We start from the raw sequence: 15,736 nt of genomic DNA, 5'->3' as shown, positions 1-15,736 counted from the left end.
CACTGTGGTTATCAACAATTTGAGTATAGGATTAATAAACACATAGCTCTGGTTTTGTGAAACTCAAGCTGAAGATTGGGTTAAGGGAATGGTGAGACCCACCAGAGAGGTCAGATCATTCTGTGGGTCAGGTTAGCATGTAAATGAGGTTTCCAGGCTGGATCTGGTGGACAAGACAGAGCAGGGTCACATTTGTTTCTGGACGATTTTTGAACAATTATGTTTTTTATTTATACAAAGAAGTTGACCCAAACATGCCATGAAGTACCTACAGAGATATGAAGATTGGGAATGATAGAAACACAGATACTATAATTCTCATAAGTCCAGAAAAAAAAGGTCACTTTGAGTCAATAAATGCATGGAATGGGACCCAGAAATGATAAGTCAGTAGTGAGGGTTGAAACAAAAGGACTGGTTTGGTACAAGCAGATAATGGCTGTTCTTTCCTAAATTAGATAGGATTCAGTCAGGGGGAAAAAAAAGTTTTAACTACATCTGTCCTGTATTCCCTAGGGCTTTATGGGTCCTACTGTCTGCTGGGATTACTTAAGGGAGCCATGACCAATTCTAAAGAATTACACAGAATAAAAACTAAGAACAGTCCATATATTTGAAATAAGAGCTTCCTTCCTTTCTTCCAACCAGAAAAATTAACCATTTCAAAAAATTTAAATGATTAGCATGATCTTCTGAATGATTTTTATTTAGTCTTTATAAAAATAATACAATCAACTTTTTCTTAAAGATAAATGAGCACAGTATAAACTCATATAATTATAGAGCATAGAGTAACTTTAGAAAAGGTAAGTTTAACCCTCTCATTTTACAGATATGAAAATTTTGCTAATTAGGAAAGACGTTTTCCCTGGACAGCTAGTGTCAGAGACGATTCTGGAACCCATGACTTTTGTTCTTTTTCCATAACATAATTTCATCACTATTAATTATTATCTAATGCAGGGGTTGGCAAACCATGGCTTGTAGGCCAAATCTGGCTTGCTGCCTGATTTGGTAAAGTTTATTGGAACACACAGTGTTTACATATTGTCTGTGGGTGTTTCCATGTGACAACAGCAGACTTAAGTAGTTATGCGGAGACCATATGGCTCTGAGAACCTAAAATATTTACCGTCTGGCTAAAGAGAAAATTTGCCAACCTCTGATCTCAACTATCAGTCCTTTTGTGAGAACCTTGCACCCTTTCCTCATTCCTCTCCCACTTGATTTTCTCTGCAACTCTCCAGCAGCATCCACACTCTCCTATGGGACATGCACAGGGGAAGGAAACAAGAGCCTTTATATTCCAGCAAGATCGCCCACTGCTATCTGTTAGTATTCACCTTTTATACCCAAACTAAATTCTCCTAAAGGAGATGGTTTTCAATGCCTTGTTAAGGAGCCACTAAGAAAAATAATATACATTCTAAGTTGGACAATGGGTAGACATTGTAGACATCATCGCTACTGGCCCGAGTATACATAAGCAGTGGCAAGAATAATTGATACTTTGAGGTCTGCTGCAGCAACTGGCTTCAAAGATTTTGCCTGCAAACAAAGGCATACATAGTTAAGATTAGATAATTTTGTACTGATGTCTTTTCAAATTATTTTTGTGCTGACAGCTTACAGCCACAATTCTCTTTGTGATGAGAATTTAGCCTTAGAGTCCTTTCCTGAAGATCCCTTCATCATCTGAGTTGATAATGGTGAGCACATTGACTAAGAAACCAAAATAATGCTATCACCGACCCCCTCCGCAACTCCACACATAGAAAAATAACACTAGAATGGGTACTCTGAAAGGACAGAGTAATGCTCATAGTGAACGTTCACTTGGAGAAGAAAGGAGACTAAAATGAAATATGATGTTCAGATAGCAAGAGATATGGTAATGAAGAAGGTAAGTTAGCTTCTCAGATTGTAGCGATTAAAGATGAGGATCTGGATGGCAAGACCAAGAAAAATAATATGGAAAAGACTAACCAGAATTCTATGATAGGAAGAACTGAGAAAGATCATATTCATCTGAACCTCAAACCCTGTTGACAGTAGACAGAAAATGGTGAATTCATCTATAGCCTCACAAGAGTGGGGAAAGGAAAAGCACCCGATACTCAGTACTATTCTGCATGGCTCACCTGTTATTGAGGATATTGCTGGCAATTCATGCTGCACTCCCTTTGAAGCTACTGAGAATGAAGATAGAAGAATGATATTAACGTGAATGTGTATCTACAAGTAAATTATTCCTGAGAGCCTCAACTTTGAGTACAACAGACTCACAGGTGTTTCCTCTGAATATTTTTTAACAAGTGCTTTTAATAAGTAGAGCAGGACTAAGAAAGCCATTCACAGGAATATGGTCAAGAAATGCCATGAAATGCTTTCAGCTGACAAAGGTCAGTGATAACAATTCATTTTATCACATATATCCAAATCACTGGAACTAGGGATCTAGGCAAATTCCACCAATAGAGTTACTGCTCAGAGTTAGTAATAGGATTGGTCAGAAAAGCATCATATAAAAGAGGCCCAAGTGATTCTGATTGATCAGAGAGGTCTCAGAATCATTGAGCATAGAGTTTAGATCAATGAAGAATTCCAGGTTTTAGAGCGCTCAATAACCTACAACTTAATTAATATGTCCAAGAAACTGTTTTTTTTTAATATTCTATTACGTGTTAAAGTTAACACTGAAGTCACTTGTAGGTAACCTCTTATCTAGACCCTATATCCAATGTTCTGAAGCCTGCGTTGGGTCCCAGCGTCTCTCTGCATTAAGCTTCCCTTTTCTATTCAGACACTGGGACCCGCACATCTTGATTGCTTCATACTTTTTGAAAGCATTTTTTTTCTTTTACTAAAAGCTACAGATATTTTCCTTGTTCTTCTTTATTTATTTCCTAAAATGATTTAGTAGAAGTTCCTACCCTGTGTTCATGATCCTCACACAAGCTCACAACGAGCATTCTGCAAGGTTACTGTCTCCTGGCTTAATCTTTCTGCTTAGTCTTAATATTAGCACAATTACTATATTTTTAAATTTAGATAGGTGAGTTTACATCTAGCCACTTTTGAGTAACTTATCAGTCTACATACATATAACTTGAAACAAAGAAAGGAGGGTAAAATGAAAGGAGACACAAGAAGACACAATATAAGAGTTAATCTTTTCTGAATGTTTGAAATAGGACTGCACATATGCTTTAAACACAACTCTATTATACTGCCAATGGAAAGTGAATCTTATAACTGATTAATACGCAATATAAAACCAAGAGCTTTAACTCTTAAAAAAGTATTATAATAGAATTTAGTATTTAATCCCATTCCTTTTAGGTATGCAGTATAATGGTTTTCTATTGACTAAATTTAAGTTGTGAGCGCTTCTCCTGGAACTTAGGTCTTAATGGCTATTGCAACATGCATTGTAGTGAACCTCTTGCTCCATAAGGTGGCATCAACCCACCAGAGTGAGCAGGGAACCACAGATCATATTTCAGGTGACCTTGGACCTTCAGCTTTCATTTTTCCTAAAGTTGTTTTATGCAAAGGAGAAATTCAAAGGGATTTTAAAAGGTTCCTTCAGATCTATTATCTACTGACTTACAAAAAGAAAATCTCAAATGAATCCAAATCTGTGTTCTTCTAAAGAGCCTAAAGTTCAAGTGTGCAGTTATCTGAATCTCCTGTCTTCCCTGGCCTGCATACTTGGGCTTGAAGTCCTGTTGGGAACTCTGTGCTTCTGGGATTTCTGACATTTCAACTTTTGGATTATAGTCGAACCTACAGTCACACGTACCATGCAGGTAATGATTTTCACAGTTTTCTTAGGCAACAAGGAAAGGTGGGAAATGGAGAAACATGTAAGATATTTAATATGTGATTTTTTTTGGCTTTTTACAAATTCAACTAAGTTTTGTTTAAAAATAAATGGTGCTCCTTGAATTGCTTTTGTAGGAATATAAAAAAAAAACTCAAAAATACATATTTAAAATAATCAAATAAAAATGAAATTGAGCTTCACTATCCTCATGTGATAAAGGAGATGGATTAAACTAATTTATTAATGATAAATAAAGGGAGAAAGAAAAAATACAGTCGGTTCAACAATCACTTCTTAGTGAATGTTAATTTTGTAATTTATTAATGCATGTTAACTAGTTCACATAACAGAAAAACAAGTGATTTTATTCCATATATCATTAAAATACCACGCACTATGTTCTGCCAATATAAATGCATTTACATCCCCACTTATTTCAAAAGGCCATTTTCGAGAACATTGTTACAATTAAATATGAAGAAACCTGTTTACCTCTCAACTCCTAGTACCAGCTATCTCTGAAGAGGTTCTTGTAATATGAGAAATAATGACCTGATATTGCAATAAAGGCAAGCCTTAAGCAGTTTTCTCAGCTCTGCTTTTTACCCATTTGGTGACATTATATAAGTCATTTAATCTCCCTACGTGTAGATTCAGAATTTACTCCCCATTCTTACTTTACAGCAATGTTAGGAGGATTAATTGGATAATGAATCTAAAGGCTCTAGGCTCAGCAAAGAAAGATGCAAGAGCAATGTATTATTTGCCAGTGAAAGAAGACAATGAGAAAGCACTTTCCCTACTAATCAAAATTATTCCTACCGAGAGAGTGAATGTTAGCAAGTAAATTAAGACTATTTTTGATAGAGTTTCTAGTTTCAGATATCCGAGGGCAGAAAGCAAGGAGTGCAAACATAGCTCTCAGACAATTTAAATATATTTCTTCTATTAAGAAAATGGGGCCACTTCAAAGGCATAATGGAAAAGATTTCATAAAGTCATCAAAGCACAAACTGTGAGATAGCTGGATTAGACCTAAAGACATATGTTCATTAAGAAAAAAAAAAAAATAGTAATTGAAATGAAGGTGTTTTCTCGCATTCTTTTTTCACCACTTACTCAGAATAAAGACCACACCATGGTAAATGATTTAAAAAATAAAGTAATAAAAATCTATCTTGTATGATAGTGGCACAAAACAGAATGTCCGGAATTCATGATGAACGTTAAAACCTGTGAGTGTCTATAAGTATGAAGGCAATGAGGAGTTGTTTAAATAGAACTGGATTGGGAATAAGATTACCTGAGGCTGCCCTTTTTGATGCCGTTTCCTTAGGGTATTTTGCCCTTAAATTAAGTTTTGCATAAGAGGTCTGCATCATATCTAAGTAGTTTTCTTAAAATTTTTTTTTTCAACATTTTTTATTTATTTTTGGGACAGAGAGCGACAGAGCATGAACGGGGGAGGGGCAGAGAGAGAGGGAGACACAGAATCGGAAACAGGCTCCAGGCTCCGAGCCATCAGCCCAGAGCCTGACGCGGGGCTCGAACTCACGGACCGCGAGATCGTGACCTGGCTGAAGTCGGACGCTTAACCGACTGCGCCACCCAGGCGCCCCTCTAAGTAGTTTTCTAACTGAAAGATGAAACAGTTACAATTTTCATCTGAGTTTAAATCTCAATAAGAGTTATTTCCCTGACCAATAAAAAATGAAAGCAACCGATTTTGGTCCAGGTGTGGGATCTCCCACTGTGCTACGTTTCCTTAAATTGGGAATGATGAGGATAAATGAGCCCGCCACTAACTACATCAGAGTAGTACTCCGTTCAGACTTGGTTTGAATTTAGCCATCTTCAAGTGGAAAATACATTTGAAGCAGGATTTCTGAATTTGTTCTGTGGAATCAAAAACTCTCATCTTAGCAATCTTGGTAGTTTGTGAAAATGGTTAGTGCATATAAAGCAGAGTTCTTAGTACCCGATACTATCTAACACTGTCTTCAAACAGATCACCTGGTTTATGAATTTGAAGTGTTAGCAATCATTTGTCAACCTTCTTCCATCAGTATGATCGATGGCATTGTGGTTAACCTGTGTTCCTGTTTTGTTTTTGGATTGTAGCAATTATCTTGGTCTTTTAATTATACATCCCAGTCAAATGATCTCATTTCTTCTGAGGAAACTCAAAGCCGTTCTAAGACAAGTAATTAACTTAGTTTTAGAACATACTAGATATACTTCCAGAGAGCTAATGATCCATGGTCATCAAGACAAAAAAAAATATGAACATTCACATTTCAAACACTCTAATAAGTCATGCTATTTAGCAACTAATAAATTCTATTTGAATAGTAATCAAATTAGCTCATAATCCAACTACGTATCATATAGTTCATTATAACTGCATACTTTAAAAATTGATGGTAAATTGTAAGTTGTCTTAATTCATATGCAATTTCTTATTACATTAAGATTTGCTCAGGAGCTAAATCTAATTTTAAACTTTTCATAAAGTAACCAATGAAACAGAGAAAGGTTTTGAATTAATTTCATGATATCACATATGTTTTGGGGGGATTGTGGTAATATTTTCTTTATTTTTTCCCAAGTTTAATGTGAGGATATTTGCGGAAATAATGAAAAAATGTTCATCATAAATGCTGATTTTAAATTACAGATGATATTTTTAGATCTTTACTGACCTCATTGCAAATTTACCTATTTTTTCATATGGAAATTATTGTTCTTAACAAGGTTGGAAGCCAATGATTTCTTTCAAGACTGAGTTTTGTTACTTTGAAAAATCCACCACAAGGTGGCAAGCCAAGAGAAGTTTTTAAACTATTCTCTGGGACTGTAATTTGTGGGGTGAGAACTCCAAGTCAGTTCATTTGAAGAGTCACCACACACCTGACATGTCAGTTGCCAAACCAGTACGTAAAAGTGGATGTACGCTCCAATCAAAAATCATAATTATCCATAAAGGAAAGGCAGCAGGCTATGAAGCCAAAGGCTCTGGCATTGAGCCAGATATCTTAGATCTATCTTGGATCTAACAGCTTTAAGCTTGGCAATCACGTTAACTCTTTGTGTCAAGACGTTTTATTCCTTTGTGCTAACCTAGCAGTGGTGTTGTATATAGTAATGAAAAATAGCTGGCTGTTGCATTTCAGCTCCAGCTACCTCCACGAGTCTAGGGGAATAAGCAGTGCTAAAAGGAGGTTTCACTTTCAAGCAATTCAATTCAATTTACCTCACTTAAACTCTACTTACGGAGATCAACCAGATGAGCATTGTGCTGGACACACTGAGGTATACACAGGTAAACAAACAAACAAACAAATCTTTGGCCTCAAGGACACAAGGGAAGGAAATTTTCAGAAATTTCATCACTAATAAAATTGAAAATGTACACATATAAATACACAGAAATATCCAAATCTGTTACTAGCTAAGAAGTAACCTATAACATGTATATATCTTACACTTAACACAGAGACAGTATTTTGTTTGGTAATAATTTATTAGGAACTCCATACAATTGTCATGCTCTGTACCATATTTATCATGGCTTTATCATTCACCAAAAACAAGGCAGTACGTGTTTCTTACTTTTCAGAGGTAAGTTTCTTCAATACTAAAACCAACCTCACAGTTTTTGCTTAGAAAGTAAATTAATCCAGAACTAAACTTTAAACTCTGGTCCTCAGCATATTGAAGGACATTTTTTTTTTTTTTTGAAAACAAAGACCATGTCTTCTCTTCACTTTTTAGGACTTCTTTAGCTCCCAGTGTCCTGCAAATAGTGGGACCTGCTCAGTGTCGCTTTGTAGATTTATGTACTCTAGAGGCATTCAGTAATGTGGATCTATACCTGGGCAACTAGAACACAGCTTTATGAGTTATGTTGCTAGTATTATAGTGGTTTCCATTACTGATTTAATAAGTGTCATTGCATTTTCTCAAGGAATAATTTAAAAATATAAACTTGAAATTCCAATTTGTAAATGAAATGAAAGGCTGGAAGCAACAAATGTCAAATTTTTACATCAGGTTGCCAGCTAAGAACTTTGCTGAATAATTACTTGTTTTATATATGCTAGAAAAACTGCAGTAAATGCATGTTAGACATTTAATCAAACAGCATTTCTTATATCTGACAAATCTATTTTTTTAAAGTTTATTTATTTATTTTGAGAGGTGAGAGGGGCGGAGAGAGAGAGAGAGAGAGGGAGAGAGAGAGAGAGAGAGAATCTCTAGCAGCCTCTGTGCTGCCAGCTCAGAGCCTGATGTGGGGCTCGATCCCACAAACTGAGAGATCATGACCTGAGCCGAGATCAAGAGTCAGGTGCTTAATGAACTGAGCCATCCAGGTGCCCCTCTGATAAATTCATTTTTATGCATAATCAAGTTGTCCTTTTGTCATCTCTTTCATTTATAATTGATCAAAATGGACCCCAATTAGCATTATTTTGAAATTAATACTAATGCAGACCTTCTTAGCTGTGGTCTGGTGAAATTATCTTAGGAAATTCACGACCCCCAGCAATTTTGCCACAAAAGAGACATTCAGCAATGTCTGGAGACATTTTTATTGTCATTGTAGGGGAACGAATTGCTCCTGGCATTTAGTAAATAGAGGTTGGAATGCTACTTAAAATCCTACAATGCACCAGACAGCCCCTCACAACAAAGATTGTCAATAGCTGAAGTTGAGAGAACCTGTTATTTTAAACCTTATATTCAAAGTTTGAGATCAGGAGATTATATATGTATGTATGTATGTATGTATGTATGTATATGTGTATGTATATATATATATATATATATATATATATTTATATACACTTGCATTTTTTAAATGAAAGAAGTCTATGGATTTCATTTATTATGAGTCCCTGATATCAAAAACTACATTGAGAAGTTACACATGATTTTACTACACAATTTATATTGTTTGATTTTAAAATTGGCATTTATTGAGTATCTTTGTTTACCAATGAATAAGTTACAATGCTTCTACTAATGAGCAAATGAGCAATTAAGAAAATATAATAAAAATGGAACAATAAAGCAATATAATAATGATAGGGGAAACTATGCAAGAAGAGAGGGGGCATAGAGAACTCTATGTTTTCAGCTCATTTTTTCTGTATATTAAAAACTCCTCTAAAAAAAGTCTATTATTATTTTTTAATGCAGTGTGATGTATGCAATGCTAGCAATGGGACAAGCAAGGACAAAACAGGGGTGAAACCTTGGCATGTGAGCAGGCACAATATGGAGAAGTACTTCCAGAAAAGAATTTTCACAGATATGTTCCACAATATGAATTATTCATTTGAAACTGAACATTTTTGGGGGACTTTTCACTGGTATAATTAACAGATACTTTAAGTCTGGGGCTTCCTGGCACTTGCATACCCTGCCTTCCTTTCCAATTTCTGCAGTTAGATTGGTCTTATGTTCCTTTTCCTATGCAATTTGTGGTTCCTATACTGCCTTACCTCCATATATCTTTTTCTTGGATAACTACTATATCATTCTTTTTTTTTTCTATCTTTGTTATTCCAGCAAGACTTCCTATTCCTTCTTCTCTTGATTCTTCCACTTGCCAACTCCATTTATAATGTTGGTTTCGAATAGTGTAATTCCAGGAGTGGATAAAAAAGAATTTCAAAGGACTCAGAAAAATCTAGCTACATTCTTCTCTCAGTTCAACAAATTTTAGAAAAATCTTCTTGGAATCATTCTTTGAATGGTCTTGCTACTCTGGATACCCAAGGCAGGCCCAAGGCAAGAAATTTAAATCTGCTGGCATTACCTTCTAATCATTGCTCTTGTAGACTTGCATATCTTCCTTTTATTATTGTTGATGTATTTAGGATTGGCTTTTTGTATTAATGAAGTACATTTATGATTTGAGGTTTGGGCTTTCAGGAAAAAAAGCAGGCAAAGCAAGCCTTTGACTTGTGTTTATTCTCATCAATTCACCCTTTTATTGCAGAAAAAAAAAGCAGTCCTACTTATATTCCTACTTTACTCCATGGATTTTAACACAAGTTTGGGGAGAAGTCCCAGATACAGATGCAAGCCATCCTTGCCTCGCATTGCCTCTTTCAGGTACTGTTGGAAAAATATAATTAAAAATAAAAATTCCCAACCCAGAAAACCTCTCCACAAAGGTAAAAGAGAAAAAAAAGTCTTATTATTGAATAGGAATTATAGCAGAATGCACTGCACAGCACAGGCATTCACTAAAGAAACAGCAAGTAGAGAAAGAAATATCACCTCTTATTTAGCCAAGCAAATACATCCCATTACTTACATATTCTTAAAATAATCAATCAATAGACAAACTAGTCTTCAAGTAAGGGACCTGATATTGCCCTTGGTCATCTGTAGTTCCTCATAAATCCATGTGTTAATTAGGGCAGACACCTGTGTTGGCTCATGGCCTGTATTTAAAAAATCTTATATCTTTATGATCAAAGAGGTAAGCTGGAGACTTGGAGTCAGGTGCCAGCTGAAGGTAGGCCTCCATGTCCTCAGAAAATTGGGAATTGGAGTGCTGCCTTCTTTGATTACATTTCAAAGAGATGGTTTCCAGGGTCCTCAGGAAATATTCCTGGGTTGCAAAACTGGTAAAAGGCTTATTTAGCCTTTAAAAAAATATCTATACAAATCAAAAGGGCAGGAAAAGGATTCACAATTACATGTTTTCTATAGTAAATGCATTAGGAAAAAGGTGTGTCCTAATTCTATACCTGAAACCAATTTTACCATGTATATTAACTTGAATTTAAATAAAAACTTGAGGGGCGCCTGGGTGGCTCAGTCGGTTAAGCATCCTACTTCAGCTCAGGTCATGATCTCACAGTCCGTGAGTTCGAGCCCCACGTCGGGCTCTGTGCTGACAGCTCAGAGCCTGGAGCCTGTTTCAGATTCTGTGTCTCCCTCTCTCTCTGCCCCTCTCCTGTTCATGCTCTGTCTCTCTCTGTCTCAAAAATAAATAATAAAAAATGTTAAAAAAATTTTTAAATAAAAACTTGAAATCAAAAAAAAAAAAAAAAAAGAAAAAGGTATGTGTGTGTTGGTGGGGTGGGGGGTCTCTTTTCCCCCTTGGCACCAGGGAAAATTGAGCTTTTTCTATTTTCATTTTTACAGCCTACAGTTCACCTGTGATTTAAAAGTGTGCAATATTCTTCTGAGGGATTATTAACAGCTGATTCAAATGTTATTCTAATACATAAATGTGCACATGCACATTTATAATTATTTATAATTAACAATCATATCCAAATTTAACAAGTCTTACGCCTATTTATAAAAAATTATATTAGTTTTGTTATGTTTCTTAACTTCATATAGTCTAAGAAATCATTACATAAGTGTTTATAACAAAGTTTTATATTAAACTCTGTGGATAGAAAAAAATACTATATTGTATTTCTGAAACTGAAAAATTAAAAAAAGGGTCAAAATAGATTTAAGAGAAAACTAGATCTTGCTTCTATACATACATTGCTTTAATTGTATTTTTTCCCTGTATTGGCATTGTCTGAAATGCCGATGTTAGAATGAGGATCTCAATATCAACTCCTAGTCTTCTGGATCTTAATGTAATTTTTAACAGGGTTCCTACTCATACTTAAAAGTCCAAACAAACAAACAAACAAACTACAAAATCGTGCCTGTTTCCTACATAATGTATTTAATCCTATATACAAATGAAAATCTGCCTACTGTCTTCCAATATTGAGAGTCCCAAAGTATCATTAGTTGCTGTTTCAATCTCTGGGTGATGCTCTTTCTTTTTGAGTTCAGCCATCTCACTTTGATATCCCATAAACTATAAATTACATTTTACCATTAACTACCAACTCTTTACATAAAATAGAAGGGGTAAGTTAGGGAAGAGGACAGTTAATATTAAGCACACACTTGTGCACGTGCACACTCACAGGAAAGAGACAGAACAAGAAAAAATGGTAAGTATACAATATCCTCTGTTTTGAATTAGTAAGAAGGCCATGGGTTTTATTTATCATTTCCTTCTTACAATACCCCTTCCATGTTCCCTTTATTCTCAGTCAGCATCTCATCTGGATGCTGTTCTTTTCTTGGTGAAATGATTCAAACTTTCATTCCTGGAGATTCTAACCCTTTGGTGATCCTGATCTTGTACACATTCCTTTTCTGTAGTGTTTCATTAAATTTACCACTAGACTAAACAATACTATGAAGTATTCCAGAGGATTTGCTGGGACCCAGGGATACAGGGAACCATCTCTTTGCCTCCGTTGTTAAGCATCAAACCTATTTCCCCTTACCAATTGGGATTATTTGCCACAATCCTTATGCTGCTAGTAGAGTAGCAATAAGAAGTCTTAAGTGAGGGCGCCTGAATGACTCAGTAGGTTAAGCATCCAACTTCGACTCAGGTCATGATCTCAGGTCATGATCTCAGGTTATGATTTCCCAGTTTGTGAGTCTGAGCCCCATGTTGGTCTCTGTGCTGACAGCACAAAGCTTGCTTGGAATTCTCTCTCTCTCTCTCTCTGCCCCACTCCCTCCCCAACTTCTCAAAAATAAATAAACATTAAAAACAGTCTTAAATGATCAGATGACAATGCAAATTCTTATTTAGTGGAATAAGGACTAGGAGCATTCTTTTCTAAGAAATAAAGACCTCCAAATCAGTAGAACCCCAAAGCATGGGACTAGGAAGCTAGATTATTTTCAAATAGGTCTCTTGTTTTGTAGATCAGCATATCCTGGTTACCAGAGAAAGAACACTATATGTTGATCACTGTTAAAAAGCTATATCATGTGGGGTGCCTGGATGGCTTGGTCAATTAAGTGTCTGACTCGGTTTCTGCTCAGGTCACGATCTCACACTTAATGTGTTCTAGCCCTGCATTGGGCTCTCCACTGCCTGCTTGGGATTCTTTCTCTCCCTCTCTCTCTGCTTCTCCCTGCTTATGTTCTCCCTCTCTCTCTCCCTCTCTCTCTCTTTCAACTAAATAAATTAAACTTACCAAAAAAAAAAAAAAAAAGATATATCATGTACTATAGGGCAACATCCTAATGTCCTAAAGTATCATCTACTATCTAGTACTGTAAGTTTTCAATAAGCCATTCTAAAATTGCTCCTAGGCTAAAGGGTACATGTTAAGAGCAGTAAATCCCATGGGTGTCAGTATATTGCCTAGTTTATTTTTCTATGAAGTTCATTTTTTTGACAAGATATGTGTAAAAAATAGGATGGTAAATAAAGCTTTTGGTAACTTCAAGAAATTCTCATTCTGACAGAAGCATTATGTTCAGGAAGACAAATTCCAGTCACTCTTTCAAATCACTGCCCACTCCTTAGTAGAATGAGATTATTTTAATCAACCAACCATTAGGTAACAGCTAGTCTTCCCACGTTATGATGGCACATGAGTCTCAGGATTAACCTTCAGGATAGGCACTTTGGGTACACAACAGTGACTATATCCAGGTTACCCTTGGAAAAGTAAAGTTTATTGTTTTGAGGCATTTGATAATACCTTTCCCTACAAAACATGGCTTCTTTTTCTGTGATTCTTTCCCTCAATCCTAATATGTGCCATGTCCAACCTCCTTTTGACTTCAGATTTTCTCAAGTTGAATTTTACCTCAAACTGATAATGGAACGTGGCTGCACACTGCTCAGCTTGTGATTAGGAAAATCAATAAATACCTGATTCATGATGAGCAGCTAAGGTTTTGTAGTGACTGGTGTCCCACTGAGAAATGTCTCTTACCAGGACCCAGTCACAACCTGAGGGATGTTTTTGAAAAGAGTTCATTCTAATTTTTTTTTTAAACTTTTATTTATTTTTGAGGGAGAGACAGAGTGTGAGCGATGGAGGGGCAGAGAGAGAAGGAGACACAGAATTCAAAGCAGGCTCTAGGCTCTGAGATGTTAGCACAGAGCCAGACGCATGGCTCAAACCCACGAACTGCGATCAACCTGAGTCAAAGTTGGATGCTTAACCTACTGAGTCACCCAGGTGCCCCAAGGAAATTTCATTTTAATGGTGGATATGGAGTTATTCAATTTCTAGGGGCCTGCTCTGTGATTCTCTTATTGTGTTATTATAGGCAAAAGAACAGTAAAACTTTGGATTGCAAGTAACTTGGTCTGTGAGTGTTCCTCAAGAGAAGCAAACATTTCTAATACATTTTAACTTGATAAACAAGCGAGGTCTTGCAATACTACTAATATTGCACTGAATGTCATATGATCACAACTGAGCTAATGGTTCTTGAAATTTGCTTTGATAGACGAGTGCTTTGGATTACAAACATGTTTCCGGAACGAACTATGCTCACAAATCAAAGTTTTACTGAACCTGGGTAGTAAAGGGAGAGTCAGAATTCTTTTCATTATAAAAACTAATGGTGGGTGTGCCTGGGTGGCTCAATCGGTTGAGCGTCCAAATCTGGATTTTGGCTCAGGTCATGATCCCAGGGTCATGGAATAGAGCCCTGTGTCAGGCTCTATACCTGAGTATGGAGCCTGATTAAGATTCTTTCTTTCTGGCCCTCTCTCCCACTCGAAAGAAAAGAAAGAAAGAAAGAAAGAAAGAAAGAAAGAAAGAAAGAAAGAAAAGAAAAGAAAAAGAAATATTAATGCTGAAAATACTTATTCAAGGACAAATGCCCATGAGGGCATATACCCTATGGAGACTTCCTCTGTGTTCAATACCCTCCCAACATCCCATTTTCAAACACTACCAAAGTATCTATCATGTCAGAATGTAATAATTTCCTCTTTACTTCCTTGTATGCAACACTATGCTTGGAGGGCAAAAATTATATCTTTTTCTTCTTAAGTCATCAGTGTCCAGCTTAGTGGTTGACAGCATATGATAAATAAATGAATTAATGAGTCACTTCTCACTCTATACCCCTGACGAAACTTTAGAAAAAAAAGAAGGTTAAAAAAGAATTGAGGTGGTCTTTGTAATCCTGGACAATTTTCTCCTGGAATTTGTATGTGTAATTTAGTCTTGGGTAGACAGTAAAAATTCCTTGATAAATTTTACACAAAAATTGTTAACATACCTCGCATGATTTTCCATTTTCCCATGTTTAAATCATCTGAAAAATACTATAATACCCAAACCACCAGATTTGTATCAACTTAGAGAATCCCAGGATGTAGTCACTTGTCAAATTCTCTGGATGTTTGGGGATTTGGGCATCAATTCTGACAACCAACTTTGTAAAGCTTTGAAATTACTTTTTTCTTTCTAAGATCTGAAAAAAATAAATATGAACTCATGAGATTATGAACTATTGTAATTGTCAAGAGAATGAATGCTATTTATTTATTTATTTATTTTTTTGCTGGTGATAAGAGGTACTTCAGCTAAAACTTTTCATCTCAGATCCAAATATAGCAGTCAAGAAATTAATATAAATCACATGATCCTGGTGTTAGAAAGAAAGGCCCAGTGAATATGATAAATGGGTATTTTGAAAGCTTTATGTTTACACTTCTAGTGAACTCCCTGCATCATAGTGTGCAGTCTATTTAAAATACTCCTTTCAACTATAGAAACGAATATTCTCCTTTGCTGCTTTAAAAACATTTTTTTAAAAATGTCTCAATAAAGTTTCAATGGGTCATAAAACTTCAATCTCAACCAGCATGACATGTGAGGCCATAATATTAGGATTCTATGTGATAAATGTTCAGGTGTTATCATGGTACAATTTCAAGTAGAGGACTGTATTTGAACCATATGGGAGAAACCTATACTTCTGGACATCATTTTCTACAAGCAAATGTGAACTAAAGCATTTTTTTCACATTAAAACAGTTTAAATATTTGGGTGATGTGGGGGAGATTACATGAATATATTTTCACA

The sequence above is a fragment of the Panthera uncia genome, chromosome B4, assembly GCF_023721935.1.
Source record: "Panthera uncia isolate 11264 chromosome B4, Puncia_PCG_1.0, whole genome shotgun sequence".
NCBI classification, from domain to species: domain Eukaryota; kingdom Metazoa; phylum Chordata; class Mammalia; order Carnivora; family Felidae; genus Panthera; species Panthera uncia.
This window is presented reverse-complemented; position numbering follows the sequence as displayed.